The sequence below is a fragment of the Psammomys obesus genome, unplaced genomic scaffold, assembly GCF_907164565.1.
Source record: "Psammomys obesus unplaced genomic scaffold, mPsaObe1.curated_primary_1811, whole genome shotgun sequence".
Lineage (NCBI taxonomy): Eukaryota > Metazoa > Chordata > Mammalia > Rodentia > Muridae > Psammomys > Psammomys obesus.
In genome coordinates this window covers 31,551,740-31,569,368 of record NW_026596034.1, presented here as the reverse complement: position 1 = coordinate 31,569,368, position 17,629 = coordinate 31,551,740, and positions in this window count along the sequence as shown.

The window sequence follows — 17,629 nt, the reverse complement described above, 5'->3', positions numbered from 1 at the left end:
TGGTCACCCAAGAACAAATGCTGAATGTCTGCTGTATGCCAGGAATGATGCTAGGCTCTCTGAACTGAGAAGTTAAACCTGTTGCTAAATTCTTGGTTACAGCCAGCAATGGGCTGTGGCCATCAGGGTGACACTCCAATCCTATCCCTGAGTGGGCAAGAGCCACTTTTAGCTATGACGCTAGTTCAAAAAAGTATTCTTCCATACAAATCAACTGTCTATTCAGACAGCTTCCTGTAAGCCTTTCTTCAGGTCAACCTGGGTGATTGATTCTGAGTACACCTGCATTTCATTTGACTTAAAAGCAAGTTCGGTCAAATGCTGTGAATATTTTTCTTTTATTTGTTTAATGTGTCTTACAGATCTGTCTGTTTCACTCATACAGGTCACCCTTATTATCTTGTAGGTCAAAATAGTAAGGCCATGGGATTTTCATTCATCTGTCATTTCATTTAATCTTCCAACAAATAGCTTCCAAGTCTATCCAAAGTTAGAGTACGTCCCCAGTTCGGGCCAAGATCAAGCATGTGTGTATCTTCAAAGAGAGAAAATTCTAGTGGGCAAATTAGAAAGACACCAGACGGCTTCTTTTTTTGCAGAAAATATGAGATATTGGGAAAAATAAGAAAGCAGGACAATGGATAATATGGAGAAGCCAAATTTAAAGGCAGGCGGTGTGTGTGTGGAGGGCTCTAATTTAAAAATAAAATAAAATAAACACTAGCTGGTTAGTCAATGCTGGAAAATGTTTCTTAGGAAGTAATATTAAAACTGAGTGGAAGGAGAGAGAGCAGGCAACAAGATGAGCTAAGCAGAAGTCACAGATGCCCATGAGCATAATGCTGTGGCTCTTTCAGTGACTATTTGAAAGCCAGTGTGCTACGCTGCAGAGAGCATGCCGTGGAGTGGATATGGTTTGAACGGTTCACATGCCCTTTGCTTGGTCCTTAGATTAGAAATATTCAGAGGTGATATTTACCTTTCCCAGGTACAAAGTAGGAGGGTGTGGTGAGAGTAAATGAGACCTCTGTTCAATCTGCCCTACGGTTTTGAGGTTTGATTTTTCTTCCTCCATGCATCATTGCTGTCCGTCATGGGGTGACACAATAAATGTGGACTTTTGCAAAAGCCTGCACCATGATGTCAGTACTTTAAACACCTAAAACCTTACATTAAATAAATAAGGCTCTTTTCTTTTAAAGTTAGCATGCCCCAGGCTTTTCATTATACTAATGCAAAAATGGAAGACCATAGAACATATATCTATTTATTGAAGAGATTGATCTGAAATAATCCAAACCCTCTGACAGAAATATCCCAGGGGACTCCCTCTCTCTGAGAAAGAGAGTATAAAATTCATTCAAACTTAATTATTTATTAAAAATATTTATTAAGCATTTACTATGCATAAGAGTTAAAAGAGCAAGTGAAACTCATATAACATCTGTCCTCATTCAATAAAAGAGACAGAAAATGTTTCTTAAAAAATAATTGAATTGGCAAAAATAGATATTTGATCATGAGACATTGGCCAGAGCATTAAATTTGCAGGTGGTAAGGCCTGGCCTCTTCATGAACTCTCCTTCCCACAGCAGAGAATGGCCATGCTCCCAGAGAAGATAAATAATGCCATCTACAAGAGTTTACAGGCATTGAAATCTACTTTAACCACAGTATTTAATGCACCATGCACACCATTTGTTAGCAGCTCTCTGGAAATTCCTACTTACACTGTAACAGTATAGTGGCGTACTAAATAGTACCTTTTTTTCCCCCTTTCCTCCTTATGTGGACCCTAAGCAAAGTGAATGGTTCCTCTGAAGTTATCCTGGCCACACAGAATGGAAACCTCCTTATTTAACCCAGCACATTCTTCATCTGCCAGTATTTGCCAATCTTACTTGGGGGTATGTTAGTTTGTGTGTATGTATGTGTGAATGTATGCTTGCATGTTGGTATGCAGGTGAGTAAGTGTAGAACATGGATGTAAGTGGAGGCCAAAAATCAACTTCCCCTGTTGTTCCTCAGGGCCCAGCTCCTTTGTTTTTATTGAGACAGAGTCTCTTACTGGCCTGGAGCTGACCAAGCAAGCTGGGTTGGCTGGCCATGGTGAACCAAGGACATCTTCATTTCCATCTCTCTAATGTTGGCATTACAAACTGCATTAACTCCTGTCCTTTTTAAAAACGTGGGTTCTAGAAATTGAACTTTTCTCATGCTGATAAAGCAAGCATTTTCCTGACTGGTCTCCCAGTCCTCAGTCTTATTTTTTGACATTTATTATAAGTTGTATAACAGCTTTTGAGCTTCTGCCTTGACAACACTTCAACAATGTATCCCTCTACCAGTTTTGTCCAATTACGTAGTCTTTAGGGACATCCCTGCTTGGAATGGCATCCTTATGCCTGACAATGTCAACCATCAGACTAGACAGAAGTGCTTACTTCACAGAGACAGTGCTCTGGATGGAAAGAGTGGGGCTTGGGAGCCAGAGCATTTTGAGTTTAAGCTCTTGTGTTGACTAGACATGTGGCCTTGGGCAAAGCACAAATATTGTCTGAGCTTCACTTTTCTCTTTGCAAAAAGGAGCCTGAGGGCAAGAATGGGCTGCATGAAGAGACACTGAACTCAGGTGCAAAATCCAAAACCTCAATCATCAAAATCAATAATATTTTAATGCAGTGTTTAATAAAATTCAGAATTAACACACCAATTCACTATGAAAGTCTCAAGTAAAGTCAGGCTCTGACAGGATCAGGATTAGAGCAATGAGAATGAGTCCAGCTTGCATGCATGTACCATTGACTTCTGCTCGTGCTTCATGTACCTAACAATGCCCAACGGCACATTTGCCATTAAAAAAAACACATCGATGATCCAGATCTAGTCCTGCACAGTTATTTGTAGCCACAGAAAACATTTCATTTCTCCTCCTTCCCATCTCTGACATTCTCCTCTGCTTGCCCCAGATTATGCAAGATGGGATAGATCAAAGAGCGTCCTTGACTCACGGAGGATTTATCCAGGCTATGCACAGCTCACTGGCTCCCCTAAGCCCTAGAACCTGGGTCTGGCCAACTGACAATGTTCCTAAGTGCTTTCCTTTCATATGGATCTTGGTCTCTCAATACAACATTGGCAGCACATTTATTTACTCTCTGCAAGAGACTCACTGCAGCAGCGCTCGGCTGGGACACTCTCTGGCTCCATGAGACTGAGCCAGACACTGTCTAGATCTGGGAGTTGAAACATTTCCCATCAGCCTCCCTCCCTTACACAACCGAAACCTCATGCGCACTCATCTCCTCGCATCCTGTGCCAAGTTCTTGCTTTATGTCCACAATTTCAGATCCATCGGGTGCTTGGGCAAGGGGCCCAATATGAAACCCTAAGTATCTTCTTGGCTCCAGTCTCCCCCTTGGTGCCATTGCCAACTCTTTCTCTCTGGTGTGGTTCTGTGCCCTCACTGGTGTAGAAAATGAAGGTTTTCCAAGCTTTTAAGAGTAGATTCACACTCTTTGGAGACTGCGTGGCTTCTCCAGAACCACAGACTCTGCTAATAGCCTCTTTCCTACTCATGTAACAGGACTTGAACCTAGAGGCCCAGGGGGATGCACAGATGCTCTGATGGACAGGTGGGATGATGGGAAGGTGAGAGTACCAGGTATTGCAAGGAGGGATGTCCAAAGGAGATTTGCAGTTGGGGGATGCAGAAAAGCTTACAATATAACCGAGAGTGAATGCATACGTGACAATGGAAAGATGATCCTATGTACTGTATGGACAGTTGAAGAACCTGTTTTATAAACTTTTTATTCTATGTATGTGAGTGTTTTCTTTTGTCTATATGTGTGCCACCCACTGGTGTGCTTGGCACCCGAGGAGGCCATAAGGGTGCATCAGACCACCTAGAATCATAGTTACGTACGGATGGATGTGAGCCACTGTGTGGGTGCTGGGAACAGAACCAGGTCATGTTCAAGAGCTTTCTTACCTGCTGAGTCACTTCACCAGCCCCAGGGAACCTCTTGAGTGAAATAAGAATTCTCGACAACAAAGCAATCACTGACATCTCGGAAAATGCTATTTTTTTTCTAGAAGAGACTGAGGAAAAAGGAGTGGACTCATGATAACTCTTGTTTCTGTGACATATGCAAGGGTGACTAATGACAAGTCAGCACACAACTGACAGGGGTTCAAAGACTGAAGTTCTCCTGCAGATCACTCAGACATTTTGCATTTGAGTCTAGGATGTTAACAAAGGCCTCAGTCTTCCTTCTGCATACTAGGAATATCTCCTGACTTTAAAAAAAAAAAAGTGTGCCCATGGCTCTGAGCTCTGGATAAGGAGTAGTCTAGCGAGGGACAGAGTGGGTAAGTCATGAGTGTCAAAGTCCCATCTTGTTTCAAGCCTGTAGTTTATTCCTGCATAAATATATTGAACTTTCTTCCAACTAATGAGCTGCTATACTTTAGTGTGCCAATATCCACTTCACCACTGGGGATTTAGGAGGTAACTACGCGATGCTCCTGTTTTGGCCCTGAAGGCTAGAAATTCGTTGGTCCAAATCAAACATCTGGATTGAGTGAGATATATGGACACAACTACTGCACTCCAGTGAACCAACAGTAGGGAAGACAGACATGTGAAGTACCAATAAAGGTGGGAGGTAAATGTAAAAGGACAGGTGTAGAAAATCCTGTGGGAGCTTGGGAACTTATCCTGGGAGATAAGTGGTATGAGAGAGTGTTGTCCAGAGAAAGTGCCCCTTGAGACTGTGGCTGTCAGAAGAGAAGTGAAGTTAAAGGAAAAAAAGATATGCACTCAGCTGAATATGTCGTCCTGTTTCCGTCAGTCTACACATTGCTGGAGTTTGCAACTCTTTGGTGACTTCAATCTTCATCCCTCCCAATTTTTCTTTGTTATCTTAATATTAATTTGGTTTTAACTCCACATTGCCTTTTCCCTTTCCTCCATGAAGAATTCCTTATGAAGCATCACATACCTCTGTGTGTATTGGGCAGAGAAGGTTGTGTCATAGGTTTCTGAGGAAATGCAACTAGAAGAGGATCACTCAGTATCCAATTTGGGAACAGAGGTGAGCTTCATTCTAGTCAGACAGATGCTGTGACTGTAAAATGGCAGTCTGTGGTGAGCTTCCAGCACTGCTGTGTGCTACTGGTGAGACAGAGCATCATGGTGGCTGGAATGTATGGTGGACCAAAGATGCTCACTTTATGTCAGCCAAGAAGGGGTAAGAGTGGAATGGAATGAAGTGGACATGAAGAGAGAAAAAGGTGTTGGGAATGCAGCTCACATCCATACCGTATAAACCAGGTATGGTGCCTTATGACTGTAATCCCAGCACTCAGAAAGTGGAGGGAGAGGGATCAGAAGTTCAATGTCACCCTCAGCTGTACCACAAGGTCAAAATCAGCTTAAGATACAAGAGACTTTGTCTTAAAATTAAAAATTAAAGTAAGAGAGCAAGAGAAGAAAAGGGAGGAAGGGGGAGGAGGGAGAAAGGGAAAGAAGAAAGGAGGGAGGGGGGATGGAGATAAAGATAAGGCTGGCTGGAGCCACAGAGCAAGAAAAGGTACCTTTCAGAGTGTTCTGAGTTGTGTCCAGTGTCGTTTGTCTTACTAGGTTCAGCTTGGGAGTCACAGCTTCACACCTGTCCACAGTCTATCAGTTACAGCTGGTAACAGGGCTGTCCCTCAATGGAGGAGGACAGAGAGGAGGAGGAATGGACAGAAGAGAGATATGATCACCACTGTCTGCCACAGTCCCTTCATCTCCACAATCCCTCTGTAGCATCTGCTTCATCATCTCCCTGTGGTCTTGCTTTCACCACTTTCCATCCTCTGGTTCCTAAAGTTTGTGGTTCACTGGGTGCTTCTGAGTGATCACACTTCTATACCTTTGCCATCCTTTCTTCCATCTGGATGTCATTGCTCTACTACTTCCTGTGTCAAGCTCCCAATATGCTTAGGGATGTCAGTTGCTCTGAGCACTCTTCTGGGGACAATTCACTTTTGTGATGAAATGCTAGAGGATACCCAGTCCATCATTTTCAGACAGCCACCTCACCACTATTTATCACTCCCACAGGTGGTGTTGGAGACCGACGCCTTCATCATCATTACTTCTAAGCCATACTTCACGGTGACCTTAATAAAAATTTAAAGACCATATAACATACATTATCCTGTAGGTGTGTTAATTAGTCTTTTCTATGACATCATCTCTGCTCCTGGGATTTTTTATGGCTCTCATATGTCTTGAGGGAAAAGGCTCAACCATTCTTTACATAACTACATAAAATTATGTTTTAGTTTGCCAGGAAACAAAAAGGAAAATGGCCTTTAAAATGTCGCTATCTAAACATGATAGCAAAATAAGCATAGAACAATGTATAGAATAGTATTTTTTTCAAATATAAGAATTTAATTTGTTTTTTTTCCATAAATAAACTGAATCTGTCATCAATATCACTCATTTTTCATTACATAACTTTAAAAGAGGGTAGCTTTTGGAATACTGTAAGATTTAGAGGTTGGGTAAATATGTTTGTAGGTCATCTGCTTGGCATGGGCCTAAGTTTTGTTGTTGTTGTTGTTTTTATGAACTCAAAAAAGAAGTAACAGATAAGTATACCATTAAATGTACATGTACCAGTGCAACCTTTTTCCTTGAACTGATCATAAAGAATCTCTGAGAAACTCCGTCTTCTTGATGAGCATTTTTCATATTTAGTAATATAACTAAATTTTTGTTTCTTTTTTAAACATATACTTTAAGTATGTGTGTATATGTACGTTTGTGTATGTTTGTGTGTATATATGCCTGTGAGTGTAGGTACCTACAGAGGCCAGAAGAGGGTGTTGGATCCCCTGGAGTTTGAGTTATAGTAATTGTGTGTGCCTGATGTGGTTGCTGGTTGCTGAGCTCAAGTCATCAGCAAGAGCATTACATGTTCTTAATCACCAAGCCATTTCTCTTGCCCCTAAATTTTCATTTCAGCCTCAATGTTTTTATACTTTTTAAAAAAACCTATCTTGCATTAACTTTTCAAGCCCTAATTGAATGATATTAAAAAGGAAATCATACAGTTTACCAGAGAGGCAGAATACTTTTTGAAAGTCAATTGAGTCTTATTTTAAGTAGTGCAAACAGCATCACCAGGCATGTGTGCATTCAAGCAGTATGGATTTAGTAGAGACTATATCTAAAGTATAGTCATATGAAATTAGAAGATATGCCATCTGGTTTATATCATCCTGAATTTTTTTTCCTCCCCTTACATTGTATGCTTCTCAAAGTGAAGAAAGGACTGCCCATTGGTAGCGAACCTTCCCAGACAACCCTGGGTTTGTTAAACATAATGATTTCCCGGGGGCATGTGGATAATTCAAGCAACAAAATGAATGTAGTCCTTCTTTTTTCCATGGAGAATTTAAACATATGGTCCTTATTATTTCAAGAGGTGATGCAAACAGAACTCGTGATTATACTCTTATAGGGTTTATGGGAATATGTGGAAGCCAGAGAATGCCATATTCTTTCCTCAGGGGTCCCTGCCACTGACAAGAGGATGGATCCTTGGTATCTTCATTTGAATCCTTACAAGATTATGGGTTTCTTGGTAGCAGAGAGTCAGACCACATTTATCCTTTCTGACATACATTTATCCTTTCCACAAATAGTTATGGAGGCAGTTGTTGTGGTGCAAGCCAGTCAGTAGGATATGCTGAAGGAGGAAAGAGGGAGGATCATGGGTTTGAGGCCAGCCTGAAGTACCTGGCTGCTGAGGGAGGTAGCTTAGTGGCAGAGTGCTTGGCTAACATGCTTGAGGACCTAGGTCCAATCCCTGGTTTGAAAGTAAATTTATGGAGTGCTTACTGTCTATTCAGCACTGATCAGAATTGGTAAGTGCTTAGTTAACATTTTACCTTCCTGAAATCCCCTTTCCTAACATATATTTACACCTTATACTATCTTTATGGTCAGGAAACCAAAATGGAAAGGCAGCTAGGTAGCTGTTTGGACTGGGGACAAGGGCCACCTTCATGATACAGAAATCAGACAAATCAGGAGGAGGAGTGTCCTGCAATAACCCATCAGTAAATATTAATTCTACATCTGCCCAAACAAGTATTGTTTTTTTTATCCAAGGAAAAGCCTGGAGAAGATTCACGGTGACCCCTTGTCTCCATGCTAATGCTGACCTGCCCCAGTATATAAAATATTTTAATTAGAATATCATTTTTGAGAGATAAGCAGTATGCGGTGACTTATTTTTGTGAAGCCTTGGCCAGCCACTAGGAACAGAATACCAGGAAGTAGGTTTGTTAAACGTGTCTGGGTGTTCCAAGGCAAACAAGTCTGTATAGGCAATGATGCTAATGCCAGGGAAGGAACTCCAGGCGACTTCCTGTTGACTGGAGGAAAACTGCCAAGCAATGGAAACAAGGTCCTGAAACTTGTTAATGAATTAAACCCTATTGATTGGTACAAAGGAATGGTTTAGATGTGGAGACTAGGAGAGAACCCCCAAAAGGTAGAAAGCCCACAATAATTAGTTAGAATAGTTTTTGTTGTTTGCGCTTTAGGTATTGGATCAATAATGCAACATTAATAATTAAAGACCAGGATAAATATACCAATTCCAGATTAGAGCCCTGAGCATTGTGAATTGCTGGTGCCAAAGGCTTTTTTTAATAGGCTCTAATCTCCCCAGATGTACTAAAGGGTTATAATGTGACTCTGTAAGCTGTGGATTTGGGGAGAAATATGAGGTTTTTCTGAATGAAGACAGTTGAGGGGTCCCAGGGTGGGCATCCTACGGGGCTAGATAACCTCTCTTTTGTCCTGACTCAGATTTAGTTTAGTGGCTTACGGAATAATGAGGACGGCTTTCTATTCATCAGAGGTTGGCTGGAATTCTGCCACGAGGGAACAAAGCTTGAGGCAGGAAGAGGGAGAGATCTGGTGGATCTTCAGTTCAGACGAGGGGATAGTGGCCAGACACTGGAGGTGCCAGGAAAGAACACACCCTGCAGAGGACAATTCAACAGCTTGGATAGCACTAGAGTACAGGGCTTGTCCTCAGAAAACGTAGTGATTTCCTGAGATGCTGGAGGAAAGGAGAACACAAACACAATCTAAAAGAGTCTTTAGTCCAGGAAGACATGTGCCAAATTCATAACACCAAACACAACAAAATCCCATGCACACATAAGATGGTGTGCTCAGGGGACAGGGTGCTGAGGGCAGTGTGCTGAAGGACATTCTCTGTCAAAATGAACCAGTCCTGCCTGAATCCACATTTCCTGTGGGACCTTCTGGCTGGATTTCCTGAGAGACTCTTCCCATCGGGAAGGAAGTTGACTATGTCCATATTGGTCTGGTCTCTGGCCAGGTACATCTCAAGCTTAAAAATAAAAGACACATCCACACCCATCCTTACTTCATTTTGTCCCATTTTTTATGGCTTCGGTTTTGCTGATTAATTCTCTCTCTCTTCCTCTTTATCTTTCTCTTTTAGCAAAGCAGAGGTATCATTTCTCTGTTTCAGCTCAACATGGGTTCAGCTCACAGTGACTGAGAACCATCTCTGCTTCTATTTTTTTCACCTATTTTTTTTTATCTCTTCTAAGTTAGTGCCTCTGGCATAGTTGTGGTGACTACTCTTGGTTTTTATGGCTCTTTACCATATAAAACTTAGCCATGATTAGGTCCCTAGTCTTCTGGGAACCCTGAAACAAAATATCTTCACAACCACAGATATCCAAATATCATTTGTCACACAATCAAACCCCGTGCCCATCTGTCATGATATGCCTCTTGCAGAATTTCCTAAGGATTTTGTACTAATGCTCCATCATGGGAAACCCATGCTTACCTTCTTTAACATGACTGAATTTAAGTTAATATGTTATGATTTTTTTCCTGACTAAAGAATTGGTTTTTTGTTTGTTTGTTTGTTTTCTAATAACAACTAATATCCTGTCATAGCAGTTTTGGCAACTTAATCCAGCACTCATATTCATTCATGACTCCTCCTAGAGTCCCCCATAGACTAATAGACTAGTTACTTTCCTCATTGATTTTGTCAAAATGTTTGAACAAAACAGCTTAAGAGGGGAAAGCTTTATTTGGCTCATGGCTTAGGAAGGGGCACAATCCATCACTTTGGGAAATACATGGCAGCAGGATTGTGAGTCGGCTGGTCACATTGTGTGTGCAGTCAGAAAGCCGAGAGTGAAAGAGAAGAAACAGAAGGGCTGTGCTGCCTCTAGCCATGCTTCCTTTGGCACACTTCCTCCAGCATGGCTCTTCCCTTAAACATTCTACAACCTTCCAAAGCAGCACCACCAGCTGGCGACTCCTGAGTCTATGAGGAGACATACCAGGCACCCTTTCAACCTCTCCTCTGATTTACCCAGTGATGCAGAGCTCCCTGCCTCTCAAAGAGGACCGCTTCCATCGACTGAAATCATTATGCTGACATTGTGCCTTGCAACCTTGGTTCTAGTTCCTGGTTCATAGCGGACAGGTGATACTTCAGGATATTTCTTTCATTCCTCCTCACTTGTCTGTTCTTTCAATTTGTTCACGCTGTGTGCCATTCTCACTACCTTGTCCACTTCCCTTGAGGCACATGAACAATTCTCGATAAGACTTAAGCACGCCCATCCGCATGCTCCTAACAATTTAAGAGACAAGTGAGAGGCTCGCCTCTTGTCTCTTTCTAAAATGCTCTACATTCAAGCACAGAAATTCACTCATCCCTCTCAGATTTAGAACTTGGAAGGTTAATTTTGATGGTAAGCATTGGACTGGTCAACAATAAAAGCCTCCCTTTGTCTGCGTGTTACACTTTTGACTCTGAATAAATATTGAAGTTCATTAAAATAATTTTTTAATCTTTAAAAGGTGAGTGTGTCAGCTAAGCCTCATGATACTAATAATAACTACAATTTACAAGGAAAAAAATCAAAGAAAAAAAATAAGAGAAAGATTTTAAAAAAGAATTTAGGTTTGCCAGTGTGGCTTACCTAGTCTTAGTAACAAATTGTCTTTTTTTTTTTCAACATGTGAAATGTTCTTTTTCTTTTTAAGATTTATTTATTCTTTATGTATATGAGTGCACTATCTGCATGTACGCTTGCATACCAGAAGAGGGCACAAGATTTCATTATAGATGGTTGTGAGCCACCATGTGGTTGCTGGGAATTGAACTCAGGACCTCTGGAAGAGCAGTCAGTACACTTAACCTCTGAGCCATCTTTCAGGCCCACATGTGTAATTTTCTATTCATAAGAAAACAAAAACAAATAAACAATACTATTCTTTTCTTCTTATGTACAAAGAATCTACCTCACTCTTATGAAATATCTTCTTTAATGTTTATTTCTAAGAGTTTCCACAATATTTAATTTACTCATACACTTTCTACTCCTTGTTCAGTCTTACCTAGTATTACACTAACGCTTGGGTTTTCAGTTCTGAGAGTATCATAGGGTACACCAACTATGATGATCACATACTGGCTGATACTGAAAGTTTGATCATGGGCCAGGTGTTGAGATAAGTGTTTTGCACATGATTTCTTTCTTTTTTTTTTTTCTCATTATAGCCGTTCTAGAAGGATAAGAATGCAAAAACACAGAGGTTAAGAGAGCTCATCTGAGGTTCCCAGTGAACTCTGCAAGTCAGGACTGTCTGAGTTTGATTCCACAGCAGAGAACTTTGGTCAGAGGATGCTGTGACTGTCACATCTAGATGCAGTGTCTTAATGTTCTGTTCAGAAACTTAATTATACCAAAAAAGAGGGGCTTCTCCTTTGTCCTCTGTTCCTTCTGGTTCTAATATTTTTCTCTCTTTCCTCCTTCATTTTTCTCCATATCTTCCTCCACTCTTTTTTCTCTTATTCAATCTATACATGTATGTATTATGTGTATATGTATGTATGTATATATGTATCTATCTGTCTGTCTATCTATCATATGTATGTACATACCTATCATCTATCTATCATCATCTAACACTCCTCCCTTCCTTTCCTTCTCTTCTTTTATTTTTGAAATAATATTATTTTTATCCAATTCTCCCATTTTTCTTTCTACACCATACCCTTTGGGTTTCTTTGTGCTTGGTTGAAACCATAGTCTCTAAGAAAAGATTCAGAAATGGCCTCAGGAAAACAGGGTTCCTGCCTCAGTCATGCTACTTGCTCCCTTACCCTGAGTTCTTAATGCTAACATCCAACAGACTACAAGCATTACTCATGTGCCAAGCACTGGGGGTACAGAAGGTTAGACTACAGCTGCAAGATTGAGCTGTTTGCCTGTACTATGCCAGCCTCTTTGCATCTCACTTTATTCATTGTATTTGTTCTTTTCAGAAACAATCTTACCTAATCAAGTCTTTCATTTTGACATAACAAAGGAGAAAACATGAAAGTTTTGAAAGTGACCATGAAAGTTTGATACCTATGGTTAGTGAGTCCAACCAAGTCCTAATGTCCAATATTTTATGTTGTAAGCCATATAGTAAATGCTATAAAAGAGTGGTATAGTAAGACATTTGCAGGAAAACAATGGTCTGGGATCAAATCAATGCAGGCATTCTGGGTTAAATAAAATTTAACTGTGTCACACTGTCGGTGACAGAGTCACATTTCACATATGACTCATGTTTGAATCTCTTCCCACAATGCTATTCTGCCATGTTGCTAGATTCGAGGAACAAATTTGAGAGTATCATGAAGCTTAGATACATACTCATATTTAATGCTATGTAGGACCCGAAGTCATTAATAAGGATGCATACTTATGCTAAGTGATACTCTCAGTGTAAAGGACACACATCCATATTTCTTCTGAGGATAATTCATAACCCAAAGATGGGGGTGCGCTTCTTGGTGACGGCAGTGGAACAGTACCTTAGGACCAATGACCGCCTTTTCAGTAATTAACATATTACATATAGGGTGAGAGGTCATTTCCTAACCCCTTCCTCTAACAATCTTTAATATTTATCAAATAGTGTTTCATTGTTGGAAATGTCACAGGCTCCACTGTGCAGGAATGATTTCATGCAGTGATTCATGTGGACTTCATTCATTAAGAAAATTTCAACACATTCATTTGAAGGCTAGACCTCTTTGGCCCTCAAAGAATTCTCTCTTTATTAGAAAAGCAAAAGCTGTTGAGTTGTTTCTGTAAGATAAATAGCCTTAAATTAAAACGAAAAGATAACATGTCTTAGCTGGCATGTGATTTGTCTCATGTTCAATGACCACCAGAAGTTTCAACACAGAAATCCTGAGTATAAACCCAAAGGCACTGGGTTCATCAACATAGGCCTGAAAGAGATAAGCAACAGTCATGCTTGCTGTGCAGCAATGGGTTCCTGGGATGATTTATCTGCTCTGCTATTTGATGACTTTTCACGTGTCAGGAAATGAACATGTTCAAACTGACGTCAGTTTTTCTTAGGTCTAACTTCTTTCAGAAGCAGAACCCAGGACAAGGGTTTCATTGTGGGTGGCTGGTCGTGCCCATCAAAAGACAACATTTCTAAGCTTAAGGCTGCATTTTCTTTACTCAGCTCAAAAAATGTTCCCTGGCAAAGCTGACATAAAAATCAAGATCTTGGATCCTTTGTAGTTGCATTTTTCTGCTTCTGCCATCATCCAAAAAAATGTTTTAAGTAAAACAGGGATGGGTTAACCAGAGACTGAATTTCCATCCCACTGTGAACCTTCCTAATGCTTTGACCCTTTAATACAGTTCCTCACGTTGTGGTGACCCCACCAACCATAAAATTATTTTTGATGTTACTTCTAACTGTAAGTTTGCTATGACTGCTAGGAATAAAAACATAAATATGTGTTTTTCCATGGTTTTAGGTGTCCCCTGTGAAAGGGTCAACTGACCCCAAAGGATCACAACCCACAGGCTGAGAACTGCTGGGCTAGTGAGCAGCAGAATCTGCCTCACAATTATGCTCTTGCTGGGTGCTGAGTTCAAGAGAGCCAGACTATTCATTTTTCAACTTCCATCCCTCCTTGGGTGTGCATAGTAATTCCCAGATATTTCAGTCTGCATATCTAGAGCACAGGACACAGTCTAGGGCTGGAGGATGAAAGGCACATCTGTGAAATGAAACTTCTCTGGGTAATCGCTAGAGTGCAAGAATGTGAGTCAGCTGTTTTAAAAAAGGACGGGGCACGTCAGCCTTATTGTTTTAAATGAAATCTCTGATGCCCACGGAACATACAGCACACATCTAAAGAATGAGTAAAACAATGACAGTGATCTCTAATTTTGTAAAGATCTTGACTACAGAAGGTCCATGTTGTAGCCTCAGATTTTGGTTTTGACCTTGGCCAGTAACCACCCCTTTCTGAGCCTCAATTGTCTGTGTTATGTAATAAAAGGGTTGAGGGCCATGCTTCCCAATAAGCACCTTGTCATAATATTCTATGGATTATGGGTGGAATATAAATAGCCTCATTAGGCCAAGGGATCATATTCTAAGCTAAAGACATGAGTTCCTTTTTTTTTTAAACTAAGAAATGGAATGAGTATTTTAACAAGAAAGGGTAATTAATGCAATCATGGTAATCACAGAATGGTCTTCTGTCCTTTTAAAAAGGAAGGTTAATTATTGCATAAATTGAGGTACATATACACAATGAAGTTATTTAGCAGTCATTGAAAACTAAGTTTATAAAGAGTGCTTTATGGCATTGAAAGTTGGGCATACATTATTCTACGCAAGCAATGCCCATGTGTGCAGATTCATACATCTATACATCTGGAGGATTAAAAGGAATATCTGAAGGATTATTTCGGGATGGTAAGATAATGGGTGATTTTTATGTTAGACTTGCATTTATTTATACCTTTTGAACTGTGGACAACAGGCATCCATTACTTTTACAAGTAGAATCAATATAACAAATAGGAACATAAATGTGTTTAAAAAAGACAAGACAGAAGGTGGAGGCCATGCTACTGAGGAAGCATACCAGGCCCCTCTGACCTCACTCACCCGGTGAAAGAAAACTGACAGTGAGCAGCTGTGAGAAGACTGGTGGAAATGGTTGCAGCTGACATATTTGTACTAATATTTGCATTTTTTGGTTGTCTCTGTGTGTGTGCACACCAGTGAGAGCACATGCCACAGCACGTGCTTGGAGGTCAGGGGACAACTTGCAAGAGTCAGTTCCCTCCTTTCACCATGTGGACCCTGGGGCTTGAGCTCTGGTCAGCAGGCTTCATGGTAAGTGCTTTTACTCAGCAGGCCACCTTGCTGGCCCAATGCGTGCTACAACTTTAGCTGGATACTCAGGCATCATCATCTCTGATGAAGAACTATTATCTTTAGTTTCTATGTCCATAAATGGGTGCAGTAACGACTGTGTCTCTGCAGGCCCCTATGTTTGTGTGTAGTAACGGTGAGTATACGAACCTGTGATTAACTGATTGATGCCATCCATCTTAATTTCCCTGAGCTCTTTGTGAAAGCCTGTGCAATCGGGCTGTGGCCTAAGTAGCTTAAGTAACCTACACTAATTGGTAATAGTCCTGGAGGCCCACGATCAAGTTGCTTTTGGATCTAGAGGTGGGCCCACTTTTCTCTGCATGTTCCTGTGTTGCCTTTCTTCCGTACGTGAGCATGGACAAAAGATTGTTTCTGTCTCAATGCCACACAGCTTTACTCAAATGACCTCATCTGAATCTCATTATCTCTCAAAACCTTGTCTCTGAATATCCTCATTTTGAACCCCTGACCCACAGAACCTGTGAAATATAACCAATGAGGAGAGTGGCTTTAAGCATTGGTCTGGGTGATTCGTTTTATACCTACTAACTGATCAGATTTAAATACTAGAGAAAGTAAAAAGTTTGATTTAGTATTCATGAAATAACATGAGATGGCTGACGGGTTTCCCAGGGGCAAGCAGGGTCACATAGGAAAGCAGGGGACTTGGGCTCAATACAGCCACCCTCTCATCTTTGATGCTTTTTAAACGATGACCTGTTCATGTACATTGTGTTTTTCAACTCATTTTGCCCCACATACACACATTTCTCTGACCTCGTTATTAGCAACAGCCAAGCAGAAATTTATCATAGGCAGGAGAGCCAACACTTTAATTAATGGCTGGGAATGTGGACTCGGGATGAGCCCATTCAAGCACTCAGGTCCTGCCACTCATTCACAAAAGCAGGCATAGGCTTTTTTAAAGACAATATGAAAGCATCGTTAAAGGAAATGGACACAGATGATTGCTTGCTGATTAGAAAACATTGGGATTAAAAGCAATGTCTTTTTCATTACATGAGCTACTTCTTTTAGTAATGAATTGTCTTAGTACAAGATGGAAATTAATTTATCAGTTCACCTGTAGCTCTCCAGTTTCATCCATAACTGATGTAATTGTGAGGGATACAGGATGTTGAGTTTCTGTCTAAAATAAAATCCATGACAGATATTGAAAACTACGTCTATCAAAAGGCAAACATCTATGTTTTAGATAAGAAATCACTTAAAAGAGACATCTGCTGTGTCCCTGTTCAAATAGGTGTATGTGTGAGTGTTTGTATACTTATGCATCCTGTAATCCACATCGAGCTACTCACCAGAGATGAAATAATAGAAAGACATAAATAGTCTTGATGTTCATGAAACTAATGGTATACTTAAAGAGATGAACATTTCACTGAGTAACCAGTCACGCGTGTTGTGTTGACTATGTAGAATAATTACAGTTTCTCTGATGAGTGGTTAACAAATCCTCTCATGTGTGTCCATGTCTATATTACATGCGTGCACATGTATGTGCATGCATGTGGATGGAAGAGTGTCAGTATTGGTCTTCAAGTGCTAGCCATTTGTTCTGGGAGACAGTTTTAATCTCTCATTGGCTTGGAACTCATCGGGTCAGCCAGGCTGTCTGGCCAGTGAGCTGCAGGGCTTCACCCGCCTCTGCCTCTCCAGTGTTGGGATTACAAGCATGCACCCCCATGGCTTGCATTGTACATGGGTTGTGGGGATTAAACTCGGGTCTTAATGTTTGCAGACAAGGCTTCTATCATCTAATCTATCTCTCAGCCCCATTGCTCCTTCTCACCTACCAAAGCTGAGTGAGTATTCCGGTATAGGTAGACAGAAAAAAGGCAGGTGTCTTAAGCAGAACACATGTACTGGAGTCTTCCTTCTCACACAAATTGCCATAGCCCTAAAAATAAAGATTGCATTACAAATATCCATCCACAATGGCATCCTGCAGCCTGCGCCTATGGCTGAAAACTGCACAGCAGTAGCAACATAACTTGAACTACACAGGACAAAATCATGGATGCTAGCAACACAGTGCAGAGGAAAACTACACGCTATATTACTATTATTACATGAAAGCCCAGACTTAGAGTACTAACCTGTAGTATTAGGGATATATGACTTGGTAACTGCTATGATTATCTGGCAAAGAAACTATGTCAATGTCAGACAGAAATGGGTGTTTGGGGTCTTGAGACTTTGGGTGCTGATCCCCCTACCCTCTGAGTGTGTGTGTGTGTGTGTGTGTGTGTGTGTGTGTGTGTGTGT